The 13,558-nt window shown below is 41.7% G+C and overlaps 1 protein-coding gene across 2 annotated transcripts in view; it reads right to left on the reverse strand.

Moving 5' to 3' along the window:
• EEF2KMT (eukaryotic elongation factor 2 lysine methyltransferase) overlaps positions 1 to 13,558 on the reverse strand; it is a 181,357-nt gene that overhangs the window by 89,693 nt on the left and 78,106 nt on the right. The gene's annotated exons all lie outside the window — the stretch shown is intronic.

The raw sequence follows: 13,558 nt of genomic DNA on the forward strand, positions 1-13,558 counted from the left end.
ACTTGCACTGTGGGGCACTGAGTCTGAACCCACTACAGGTGACACCTGTCGGCCTAATCCGGGTTTTGCTCTGGTTAACTAGCAGTGCCTCATCTCCACCCAAGAGCAGGGATGATTGGGCAGCCAAGCGCATAACACAATTGACTCCTCAGGGAAATCGTGGTCACTCAGATCGCATCTGTTTCTCTCAGTTACATTAGTCTCACATATACAAGGACAATCAGAGGCAGTATATATTTCAATAAGGTTTTATTGAAGCAACTGCATCTTAGATAATAAAGCATGTAGTGCAATAACTAGGATGATGAAGCATGACAAGATTAAAATAGTGACGAGGAGAGTAAAGCATAAAAATATTGCTATCATATTGTCACTAAAATAATTAAAATAATTCCTACCTAGGCTGTGTTAGAGCACAGCATGTTAAGCTCTAGTTCTGCCCTTCAGTTTCCCCTGGGAAGACATCATCCCTCATACCTGAGCAAGAGGCCTGTAGTCTACATAAGCAGCTGTAGCGAAGCACTCAACAATCATCATACAGTCGTGGTCATCTGGTTGAAATCTCCCTACAAACGTACATGGGTCAAAGTAGTATTTTTTATAATAAAACAGCTGATGTTCCAAGAAAGGATCTCCACATAAGAGTTTGTATGTTTCTATGAACACTAGAGACAAAGAGTTACCACGTTTACCGGCAATCTATCTTACTGCAGCCTTGAGAAAGCACAGAGTGAAAGAAATGTCGTGTTTAAGAACGCAGTGCTGGCCTCGGCAAAGAACTGCTAGACAGAGAGAAATAAAACAAGACCGCAAATGAAGCTATTGTTAAAATAATAAACAAAGCTGAATAAAATATATCTAGGTTAAAGTGCACAGCGGCAGGCCTAGTTCGCTAAAGTAACGTGTATGAAGCTATAACTAAAATGGTTCACAAAAGTTCCAGAAATGCCTTGGACGAAGCTTGGTTTAGATATTATGGTTCCATTTGAACTGTTGCCTTCCTCTGAGAGCTATGTGATGTTATTGGTGGACTATGCCTCTAAGTGGGTATCTACAAGGTGCACAAATGTAGCATCGACTAGGACAGTGTTAGATTTTCTAAAGGATGAATTTGCAATTGAAGGTGTACCAAATATTTTGGTGACTGATAATGGGGCGCAGTTCACGTAGAAGGAGATGCAGTGTTTCCTGGGAGACCTAGGAATTATTAATCAGAAGACAGCCTTATATGAGTCGCAAGCCAATGGTCTTGCAGAACGCATGAACAGAGTGGTAAAATCATGTGTGCATAAAGCAGTGGAATTTAGGGTTCCACCTAAAGATGTTTTGAGAGACACATGGTGGGTGCATCATACTGCACATAATTAGGTGGCATCGAAGTCACCTTTTAAGTTACTGAAAGGAAGAGTACCACATTACAAATTAAATTCTGGTTAGTTACCTTCCAAGAAGAGTATGCCTGGTGACACTGTTGATGAGAGGATTAGGTATGAGTACCAGAAGGAATACAAAAGGAGTTATGATAAGAAGCACTCAGTTAAATTCAAAAAGTGGAATGATCTTGGACTTGGTGTGTATTAATAAACCTCGCTGGGAGAGGAAGGGTATTACTCAATTTATGGCTCCTTTCAATATTATATTGAATAAGAAAAATATACTTACTGTACATAGGGGAGATACGTGGTACATGTCTGGATTGGCCAAGTGCACAAACAAAGATATCAAGCCTCATTTGAAGCCAATGGAAACACTGTGTAGTGGGTTTGATGGAAAGGAACATGGAAGTATAGAAGAGGAAAGGGAACTCACCTGATCAAGGAAGCTTCCTTCTATGTTCAAGAACTTTCAGTCATGAAATTGAAACATTTTGCATGGCTCTGAGAAGGGAATTATTTGTACTTCTCTTATGTTGCATTGTCTATATGTGTGTGATATCTTGTTTCTGGTTATTTTTCTGTCTCCCTGTCTGTCTTCTTTTACTAGGGGATAATGTGTTGTGGGCTTGAATTGTTCACTTAGTATTTCTTTAGTTGGGTGACACGTATCATGCAGAATGTGTATGGTTGGGGGTATGGAACATAGAACGTAACTTCAGGAGTACCAGAGTTCTGAATTTAAGAGTTGGAAGCTGGCAAGGAAGTGCGAGGATGCTGTTAGTGGTGTCAGAACAAATCAATAAACTTCTCATTTTACACCTTCGCCTATCTGATGTGTAATGTATTAACAGATTACCACAGATATTTCTAGGTGGACAAGAAACAAAGAGGCCTTAAAAGGTCTTTACAAAGTTTTATCTTATTTTGCCATAAGCACAATCACTTACAAATTATAAACCTAAACAATATTCCCAAATAAATTTTTTGAGTGTAAGAAAAGAAGAGCTATGGAAAAGTTTAAACAGCCTTAAGACTACTTCACCGATAGCTTGTCACCTACTATCCACTTAAAATCGGCCAGAGCTCAATCCAAAATGGGGGACACTATAAAAGGCTAAAGGCAAAATGGGCCTTAGCAATGTTTCTACTTTAAGCCTGTGAATTATTACTGCTAACGTCAATAGTAAAATTATAATCAAATAAAATGTGTAAATGGAAGTAACAGTTAAATCTGAATTAGGACTCACCTGGGTTTGCTCTTGGCTTGGAACTAGGACTGAATAATATCCAGAAAGTGCACAAGCTAGAGTTGTATCCTATTGGCATAAACCTTAAGCAATGCACAAGGTCAATGCTCAATATTTTCTTAAGAAAGAAATTGGGAAATGAACTCCCAAGTGCATGGTTATTGGATGTAACGTCAGTAGCTTTTTCTTTGAAGTTATCTAATGAAGACCCATTGGCATAATTTCCTCACACTGCATTGGGGATTAATGCAACAGGTTCAGAGTGTCAGTTACAAGGTGGAAAAGCTTTAGTGTTAATACAGAACAGTCTAAAAGATCAGCCATCCATGATTCTATTGTCTCAGGTACCATGTATTACTGCCATCAGCCATATTTTAAAGATACTCATCATCAGCAAAGAAAATGGATGCTGAAATGAAATTAAGACTGTTTTAAACCATGAAAGGACAACCATTTTACTATGTTACTACAACAGTCTGGGTATTAACGCACAGCACAATTTGCACGCCAGAGGAGTTACTTAAAGAACATTAAACTATTTAAATAATTACAGGTGAATGATTCACCAAATTGCATTAATCACTAAGTAGTCATCTTAAATCACAACACAATTTCTTATTAGCAAAGCAACCATCTAGAGCTGGTACATGCTCATTTATGTACATCTAGTCATTTAGGGACAAAGACTTGACATCTAACATTGGGGTACCTGAATTAGAAGGATACTACCAACAAGTTGGACACACTTGGAATATATTAATGTGCTGCCTAAAAAAAGAGCAGCATGGTCTTATAATTTACTTTTTTTTATATAACATCATGGACATGTTATTGTAATAAAAAATGAGTGTGCGGGTGTGACAGTAGTATCTCTGTTCCCAGGAATTAATGGAGTTCCAAATAAATACCTTTGCGGATATTGCGCAATGTAATTTATTTAAACTGAAGAGAGATCCATACAATTGCTTTGTTCCAAATTGTGTTGCGAGTTAAGGGGACTCACTGGTGACATTCAAATTTGTGAATGAGTCACTTATGATAGATTTAAACAATTCATTGTTGTTTAAATAACTAATTCAAACTGCATTGGAATTTAAGACTGGGGTAGCCAATAAAAGGTTTTCATATTACAATAATTACAATGCACAAGGTCAAAAACTGATTTTAAATAGGGTCTGTGAGTTTTCATTTGCAGTATTAGAGCCCTCTTTGAACTGGGACATCTGGTGAGGTGTACCTTGTTCAGAATCTGAGCCAAATAGATAGTAGAGCCACTGCTGGCACGACGCCCAGTTAAAGCACTTGGTATGACAACAGGTTGTACGTTTGTAATCTTGTAGCACAAGACATCAGAATTGGCACCTTATCCTCTTCCGGTTGTGTTGGCACTGGCGTCAACAATGGAGGACCCGAATTAAGTTTTGGAAGCTGGAGTGGTTTTCTGTACAGATTCAGGGGACTGAAGTGGGGCTTAAAGGGTCAGATGGTGCACAGGACAGATCTACATGTGGTAACCCAACTGGTGGGACCAGAGGAAACCTGAAGTTGTTGGAAGGCCAACGAAATTGAGATCAACTTTGGAAGGTGCAGCCGGAAGGAATTAACAATAATGCCGGGGGTAAAGTGTGTGTGTGTGTGGGGTTGGTACAATGGCTTATAAGTAGCTCTGTTGTGTCACTTCTGAGGGGGTAAGCAACCATTGCAGAGCTGCACTACACCACCCAGCAACATGCGAGACCACTGCTGTAGAAACATTTTTGGACCCACTCTGGACAATCAGGTGTATCTCAGGGTGAGAATTTGCAATTAGGAGTATCCTTCAGAAAGACAAATGATTAATTTAGAGATGGGACTTCCAAACTAGCCTGCCAGGTCACTGTCTGACCTACACAAATTACAAGAGATAATTTTTGGCGTAGAAGGGAAAACCGTATTATTCCACACCTACCCACACAACTTACACTTCACTTATGTAACTGGTCAGGGGTGGCAGAGAACCAGGTCAGTTAATTAGACCAATTATTACATTTTACAACTCATAGACTAAGCCTGGTGATATGAAACAAAATAAACCCAGCAACACTGCCCGCTAGACCTCAATGAAAGGGAAAAGTACAGCATTGTAAAAGAACAGTGGTGGCTGAGATCTAGACTGCAGGCCTCACACAACAGCTGGAGTCTAAGAAGCATAAAAAACATAATACCTGAAACAGAGGCAGTTTTTCAAAGTAACAAATGGTAGTTGCCCTACTCACACTCATAGCTGAACTGCCTTCTTGATGGTACATATATCTGAGGAACAATCGCATGACAATGAAATCATATTCTACAAGGACTAAAAGTCAAACTTCAAAATAAGAAAAAAACAAAATAGGTTTCCTGTTTTGAAAACAGGTTGCATTGGTTTCTTTTTTATGTGTTTATCTGGTTAGGATTCACATTATATTTAGTAGTGGTAACATGTTAGTGCAGTGAGAAGTGGATGAAGGAGCTGCTTGATTATCTGCTTTTGAAATCTGGATTTAGGTGTTGGGCTTGGAGTGGGAGGATTTAGTTAGAAGGGAAGAAGTGCAGACTTTACAATGTGTATTAGCACATGTTCCTATAGTGTGTGGTCACTGCTCCTACACAGCGCCCAAACTGTTTCTAAGAACATGCATGCTCCACACTACAGGAGAGATACTTCACTGACCACTTGTCCTTTAAAAAGACCAGTGATGCAAGCCTTTCTCTTGCTGCAGGACAGAGAGGTGGGGAGCCCAGTAATTAGGGGCATTAGGAGGTCTGTAGTGGGAGGAGGTGCCTCTTACTACTCCTGCCTTCTTGACAATTATCCTGGGGGCGGGTCTACATGGAGAAACAAAGGTTCAAGGGTTGGGGGTGTTACACCCCCCTAAAAATATATTCTATTGTAAATAGTTGGGTACAAGTGCATTTCGATGGGTATGGTGAAGTAATTTCTACACACAAGAATTCTGTTTGGAAAAAACCCAGAAGGCAGATTGGCTATGGGTTTGAGTAAACTGCACCATATCTTTGTAACCCATTGAGCCACAAACCCTCTCCCTGTTAAAGGAAACACCCTTTATTACAGACTGACACCCAATCTCTTTATGTGAGGCACTCAGAGACACAGAATTCCCTCCATCAATATCTTCTATAGGAATTTTTAATTAATGTGACCAAATAAGGCAAAGTGAAGGGCTACAGCAAGGCCTTCAGTATAGCAAGTGGCCTGACTTTTGTAGTATGCCATTAGTACTATAGCATTTGTATCTCTTAATACGCTTGAGAAGGCCCATAGTTCTTTCTATCTTATAATGCATAACTACTATTGTTATTCGTAGTGCAGTATGTTTGGTGTGATCTGCCTGGTTTGGAGGTGGGCTCCAATTTTATCAGTTAACTTGTATCCCTTTCACAAAAAAATGAATGTGGGTGAGGCATAGGATCTCAGATAACCTATATGTCCCATTACTATAGTCACCTGTAGGAGCAATTGTTAGGGAACAGTCAGGTTTGTACTGCTTTCTGGGATTCACAATGTTTGCTGATTATTTGTTTCGTACAGGGATGGTGTCCAGGAGCTTCCGTTTCTGTACAGAGAAAGACCTTATACCAGTGAAAGATTTTCTGAAATCCTGTAAATAATGAAATTAAATACTTTCCTCTATGATTTCTTCACTGATGTAACAAGAATATTCCATTGTCATGGCTGCTATCAAGGGCATTTAATGAGGGCAGATGTGGGCTGAAGGTTTGGCCTAGACTCCTCCCTTCGGACCAGATTTGCTCTTGCTTACCTATGACTGGTTCCGTCCTTTCATGGCACAAGCAGAGTAAGATTGAGGACATGTATTCTAGTAGTTTAGACTGAATGAATTATTTTTTTCTAAAGCACTTTTTTTTTAGCCCTATTGGTGTCCTGGCGTTATAACGGAATACCAAAGAGAACTATAAGAGAAGTTTAAAGGTTAAAAATTTAAGTTTTCAAATGTTCATAAATTATAATTTGGGAATAATCTATTGAAGACTAATGGCATTCCATGAGGGTACTGTGAGGTAGCCGAAGGAGCAGCCTCTTAAAGTACTTCTCATGGTACCAGGAATTTTGAGCAGATGTGCATCGGATGATCTTAAAGGGTGTACAGGAATGTTTCTGGAATAGGTCTGATAGGTAAGAAGGGCCAAAAAAAGCTTAACTGGCAATTGCTTTCCGGCAAAACTAATTTTCAGCATAGAAAGGAATGCTATGAGGTTGAGTAGACAAGAATATTCTAACCAAGGCAACACAAATAGTTTGAGATTGTTTTACAGTTTGTGGCCCTGAAGCTTCGGGGATGTGCTTTTGATGCCTGAACTTTGGCAGTCAGATGGACTGTGTAGGCTGAATATAAGTTCCTTGTGGTTATAAGGTGAAAAGCAAGTCGTGAAGTTTGGTTGGCCCGCTACATCAATAAGGATAGTCCATGATGCAGAGGACTTTAAACAATCCTGAATTGGATTGGCAGTCAGGTTTGTGTCCTTGCTGTTTTACCATGTTAAGCATTACTTGCACTGACACTGCAAGGGGTGGGATAGCTCAGGTGTTTCCAACTGGTAGACTGGAAGCTACTCATAGCTCACCAGTACTCTAGAAGTAGTTCCATAAAGTGCAGCCCAGCACAGTATGTGACTGGCATAAAGAGGTGGTTTTTAGCATTCTGGTGGGCTGTCATGGCACAATTGTGGCATGTGATGGTAATATCGGGGCAGGTGGAGCAGAATCTGTCAATGTGATGCATTTTTACTAGGGAAAGAACAAGCTGACATTTGGGGACCATGCACGAAGGCAAATTTTTTTAGGTTTTTTCCCCCCAGAAAAAGTCAAGTTTTTTTTGCGTGTGTAAAACTAATACGGAAAGTGTTTTTTAATAGTAGAACATGTATTTTGAAAAATTGATATACTGAAGTTTGGAAACAAAATCATTAAAAATAATCCAAAACAAATTTAAAGCTGCTCTTTGACTCACAGTAAAGATATATCTATTTTCAAGGTAGATAAATGTGGAGTTAAGAATCTCTACTTACCAGTATATATGTTCTTTCAAAATACTTAACTAGACGGATATGATATTCTGGCATGATCATATTTTATCACTCAATATCATGACATGCATCTGGGTGGCCACTGCCAATAATCCTGCAAGGTGTTATTAGTATTGTTCATTGTATTTGATGTGGTCACTCCTGCAACAATACACAAAGCTATTAGGAGCTGTGCACTATTTTGTATTGATCATAAGTTCAATATTAGTTCTGGGAATGGCAGAATCTTCCAAAGCATAAAGGCTGAACACTGGAGCTTTTAACACTACACAGTGTAACTGTATGGAATAAACATGAGAGAAAAACATGATTTACCTGAGAGGCCAATGTGGTTATCGGAGATGAAAACCCAGGCTTTATTTCAGAAGTGTTGGAGGGAAGTGTGTGTTGACAAAACACCTATGTTGATGAATTTCAGAAGTTTCTGTCTTGCTTGATAAGATTTCCATTTGGATGCTTATGAGCTTTAGGTCAAGTGAGAATCTGCAGATGTGGTTGGCCCTCCAGCTCTTATTCCTTTGGCCCATAGCTCTATTTAAGATGATCACCTCACCTAGGATATTACTCACTCTTCAAAATGTTCTGTTACAAACTCCTCATACGTACCTCATACCCTGAAATCATTATTATGAGCCTGTCTTTGAAACAAAGGCAACCCTTGGGTCTCTTACGCAAATACTTGCAAATCTCAGTTTGATGGAGGCTTAGCAATGATAAATCTGGAAGGATATTACTTAGCCACATAACTGCTTGCGGTGAATGGTTGGATTTACTCATTGTGTTGGGGAGAGGTAGGAATGGGATTATGCTTCCTAATTATGGGTGTTAGGTGAGATCTCATCAATACATGGCCTATATGGTGCAAATTGCTATTAAGTGCTGCCTCAACCACACAAGTCGCATTGGCAACATGGAATGAGACAAACAGGTGAACTGGTTGACTTTGTAACTGATGGCACAATCTCCACTGTGGTGGGGTATGGAGCTACTAGAGAAAAGATACCTGAATATAGCCCTATAGCGACAAAACTAACATTGTCCCCGCTCAATGTGGCCAGGAAGGTGTCCTGCCTCTATAAAACGTTGATAAATAATTCCCCTTGTAGTATCTTTAGATTGCTGGATAGGTGGGAGGAGGACACTGATCCGCTGGAAGACGAAGACTGGATGTTTGCTCTTATGGCCCCAAAGTGGGCGCAATCACACACAGGCTTACTTTTATACAGTTCAAATATCTGCATATAATCTACCTAGCCCCAGTACGACTGGGGGTCTTTCACAGGGTCCTAGGCCTGAGTGCTTAAGGAGCAGAGCAAAAGTAGGTGATTTTATACATACTGTGTTGCTGTGTCCTAAGATTAAGACCTTTGTGGGAGGGAATATTCCAGGTATTCACATCTATATTCCAGAGAACTTTGGAATTTACCCCAAAGCTGTGCTTTTGAATGCACTAGAAAATGAGGGTTTCACAACTGCTGAAAAAATACTGCTGCACATAGGGTTGACAGTGGGGACACAACAGTGCAGAACTGGAGGACCAAGGTCTCTCTCAGCCTGCTGAAGTGGAGACATGGCATGGACAGACATAAACTGCTTGAAGTGCCCATATACAAGGCTAGGGGCTGACCCCAGACGCATGGGAGAATATGTGGTTGTTGGAAAAGTCACTTGGATGCTGTATCCAGACATAACTAGAAATGATGTGTAACAGTTCTGAGTCTGGTTCCGTTGGACATAAGTGAGGTTTGATATGAGTTGGGGACATACACTATGTACAATGATATGTATGATGCATTCTATCTATTTGGTTGCTACTGTAGACAGTATGATGCATCACATGATGCTCTAACAGTTTTCCCCCCTCTGGCCCTGTGTTACAACTTCTGCAAAAATTGTAAAATACAATAAAAAGATAAAACAAAGTAAGCTCTCCAGAGATCTCCTATATATAGTCTACTTTTCAACATTTACAAAGGCCCCTCACATAGCTCCTATGCCGATGCTGCCAACAACACACAAATACACTTCCTGGGAGAAAACTGCCCACAAACGAGTATAACATTGCAGCATCCATGAACCATGCACTTAACTGGATGAAGGAGAGCTTTGTGTGCATAAACAAAACCAACAATTAGGCCATAATACAAGATGCACTACATCTGGATCAAATACCATCCATCTTGAGTTTTCCTCCTACCACAATGAGTAAGCAAAATGGGAATCCTTTTCAACAGCAAGGTCTTCTACATCCCCCAAGTCACTGAGGAGACCAAGAGCACTGCTTTTCAGTTTACCTTCTCTGGAAACCTCTCCAGCTCTTCTATGAGGACCACTCGATTAAGTTGGCAAGAGCCCTGGATGCGACATGATTATACTCTTGTAACATCCTCTACTCCATGATCACAAAGAATCTTTGTGGTAGGCTGCGAAGGGTCCAAAACCAGGCTCCCAGAATGTTTAGTTTAACCTGCAACGCAGAGACTGCATAAAACCTACGCGAAGGTGCAGCTCAGGTCCCTGTAGGACGACTGGAAGACATTCATGGTTCCATACTGTGCAAAAAGCCTAAAAGGGCAATGGTCCTGTATACCTACAGAAATTAGGAAACAGGGAGCTTGCACACTTGTACACACAAAGAGTATTTTCATATAGCTATATAAAATGAGGAAGTGTGAGGATATACCTTAACTACAAGCAATTCAAGACGAATTTGAAAACAGAATGCTTCCAGCTTGTGAACAATCAAACTTGACCTTTGCAGGGTTTGCAATGTTCAGTTACTTACTGGTAATAGCATTACTCCGAGTCCTCATTTTGCTGTGATGAATCACTATGTTAGGCCCCTTTGCCTCCCTTCAAGTAAACAAGGACCTGCCCCCCACCCCCTAATTCCTGTTCTGTACCAACCCCATGACATCACAGAGTTGGAATGGTCGACAGGGCAGGAGAGAGGGTCTCATTCATCACGGCAAGATAAGGACTCAGAGTAATGATATTACTGGTAAGCAATTGAAGCATTGTATCCACATCCCACTCACCTTGATTAATCACTACGTGAGATGCATCCAAGCCACAAACTGGACCAGGGCAATTGTAAAGCATATGCAGAATCCAAATTTAATATAGTGAAAAGACAAACTCACAGCACAGATGCCAAGACTTTAAAAACCAAAAGATCTGGCACCTCTGGGCTCTGCACCACCCAAAAGTAGTTAACAAAAGTAGAGGGACCATCCCAAGTTGCCACCCTACAGATTTCCATCAGAGAATCCCCCTGACATTCTGCCATGGAAGCTGACATACCCTCAGTAGACCTCCCCCGGATCCCCAGAGAAGACAAATCAAACTGCTCAAATGCCAAAAGAATCATCTTCAAGAGCATCAAGATCTGATCTACTTGCTCACGGTCTGAGTAGAAGACTTACCCCCTTACGAGCGGGGCCAAAATAAACAAACAAGGCAGAGGAAAACCAAAACTACTTTACTCTTTCCAGGAAGACCAAAATTGCTCTCTGAACATCAAGAAAATGAAGTACCACCTCCTGTTAGAGAAGAAATATGTACTTCACCTTTGGGACAAACCCAGAACTCAATCGGAGGACAAGACAGATAACCCAACTCCCCAAATGAGCAAGCAGAAGAACACTTTCAGAGTGCGAAGTCGAATCTCCACAGAAAACAACACTTCAAATGGGGGATATATGATGGGCTGTAGCACCAACTGCAAATCCCAAGAAGGGTACACCACCTGTGGGATAGGACACAGATTTGAAAATCCCCTAAAAACTTTAGAATCAAAGCTCTGATTGTCTGCCAGACCACCCCAGAGGGAGCGAAAAGCCTGAAAAGCTGCCCACTGAACCCTAAGAGTGGAGGGACTGAGGGCCAACCGACACCCATCCTGATGAAATGAGAGGACCTGGGGGAGAGACACAGAAAGGGGTAGCAGATACTTCCGAGCACACCACAAATGAAAGCCTTCCAGTGCCGGGTATACAATTACCTGGTGAACAACCTCCTGGAAGCCTGTAAAGAGGAAGACACAAATTCTGACAGACCACGTTCAAACTCCTAGCTCTCAACTTGATCTCTGCCAGAGACTTGACCTAGAGAACTGGAAACCTAAGAGGGGAAGGGACGAGAGGAAATCACCACTCCTGACCCACCCTCATCACCATCAGAAGAGGAAACCAGAAAGAGCGAGGCCATGCCAGAACTATCAGAATTACCTCAGCCCTCTCCCTCCGAACCTGAATCAGAAACTTCTGGATTAAAGGATCAAAAGGAAAGCAAACATCGGGCCGAATGGGCAAAGACATGCCAGGGCATCCACACCAGACGTCATCAACTCCTCCCACTCCCAGGAGAAAAACTGGGGAAGAAGGGCATTAAAAACAGTAGCAAACATATCCATCCTGGGGCATCACCAGATCTGACACACCTTGGCAAACACTTGGGGAGAGAGACAAAATTCCTAAGAGGACAGAATCTCCCTGCACAAGCGCCTGGCCTGAGAATTCAGACCTCCCTGAATGTAAATGGCCCAAAGGGAACTCATATTAGACTGAGCCCAAAGAAAAGGTTGAACCGCAAACTTTGACAATAACAGGGCTCTTGACCCACCTCGAACTGAAAATGCATTGAACCCACAGCAAACCTCAGAAACCGTTGATGACTCAGGTGGACTGGGACATGCAGGTATGTATCCTGAAGTCAATGGTCTCCATGAAGTCGCCTGGGGACAGCAGAGGAATGAGCTACTGCAACAAAAGCATCTTGAAGGGAATAGTAGCCACCCAGGGATTGAGACGCTACAGGTTCAACACAGGCCGAAATTTCCCTAACACCTTCTGGACCAAAAGGAGTATAGAATATATCCCTTGACTAACCTGATACAGCAGCACAGAGAAGATTTGTTTTTTCTCCAGCAGAGCAGCTACACCTTCCTTCTTCACTGGGTTCCTTGGAACAGGAGTAGGGATGCATCTCATATCGGGAGGAGGCAAGACAAAGTCAATAAGATAACCGCTCCAAATGATATTGAGTACCCAAATGCCCAAGATGGAGAGAGCCCAAGCTGAAAGAAAGGCTGCTATTCTCTCCCAAAGGCTCCAGATCTGAGCAACTGCCATATTCAGAACCGCACACTCGAAGGCTCAGGTTTAGCCGAAACATCTTCCTGCTTGCCCCTCCTAGGCTGAAAACTCCTCCTACAGGACGAATAGGAGCATGAGTCTTTACATGAAAAATCCTGGTGTCCCTGGAATCCATCTGATTCCAAGGCTTGGCTGATTTATCAGATGTCCCTCATGACCAGGTATGTTTCTTGTCCTTGAAGATTTTATTGATAAGTCCATACAACCGCTCCCCAAACAACCTGCCACCCTCAAATGTTAGCTTCATAAAAGAACACTTCTCTGCCAGATCAGCCTTCCAGTCCCGTAGCTGGAAGTTATGTCTGGTCATGAAAATAGAAGAGGCCGCCATGGAAGCTGTCTTGATCAAGTCCACCGATACAGCCGCCAGAAATGTTGCCTGTTGTTCACGTGCATTAGGACATCTGCCACTTACGCCCATGCAGTCTGTCCTGCTCAGATGCAGATGAGTCCACTTGATAAGTCTTGGCAATCTCCATTCTTACGGCAATACAAGCCAGTAAAAGGGCTACATGCCTTCCCATGGGTCATTCACAAAAAAGGAACAGGAAGTAAGGAGTGGGCTTTTGTACTTGAGGCACAGGAGCCTCAATGTAGTGATTCGTCATGACGAGTGGGACAAGGAGGTAATGAAGAATATCAGACTGAGGCCTCCCCTTAACTGAGGGGACTCTGCCTTTCCCTCCACCAA

The sequence above is a fragment of the Pleurodeles waltl genome, chromosome 10, assembly GCF_031143425.1.
Source record: "Pleurodeles waltl isolate 20211129_DDA chromosome 10, aPleWal1.hap1.20221129, whole genome shotgun sequence".
NCBI classification, from domain to species: domain Eukaryota; kingdom Metazoa; phylum Chordata; class Amphibia; order Caudata; family Salamandridae; genus Pleurodeles; species Pleurodeles waltl.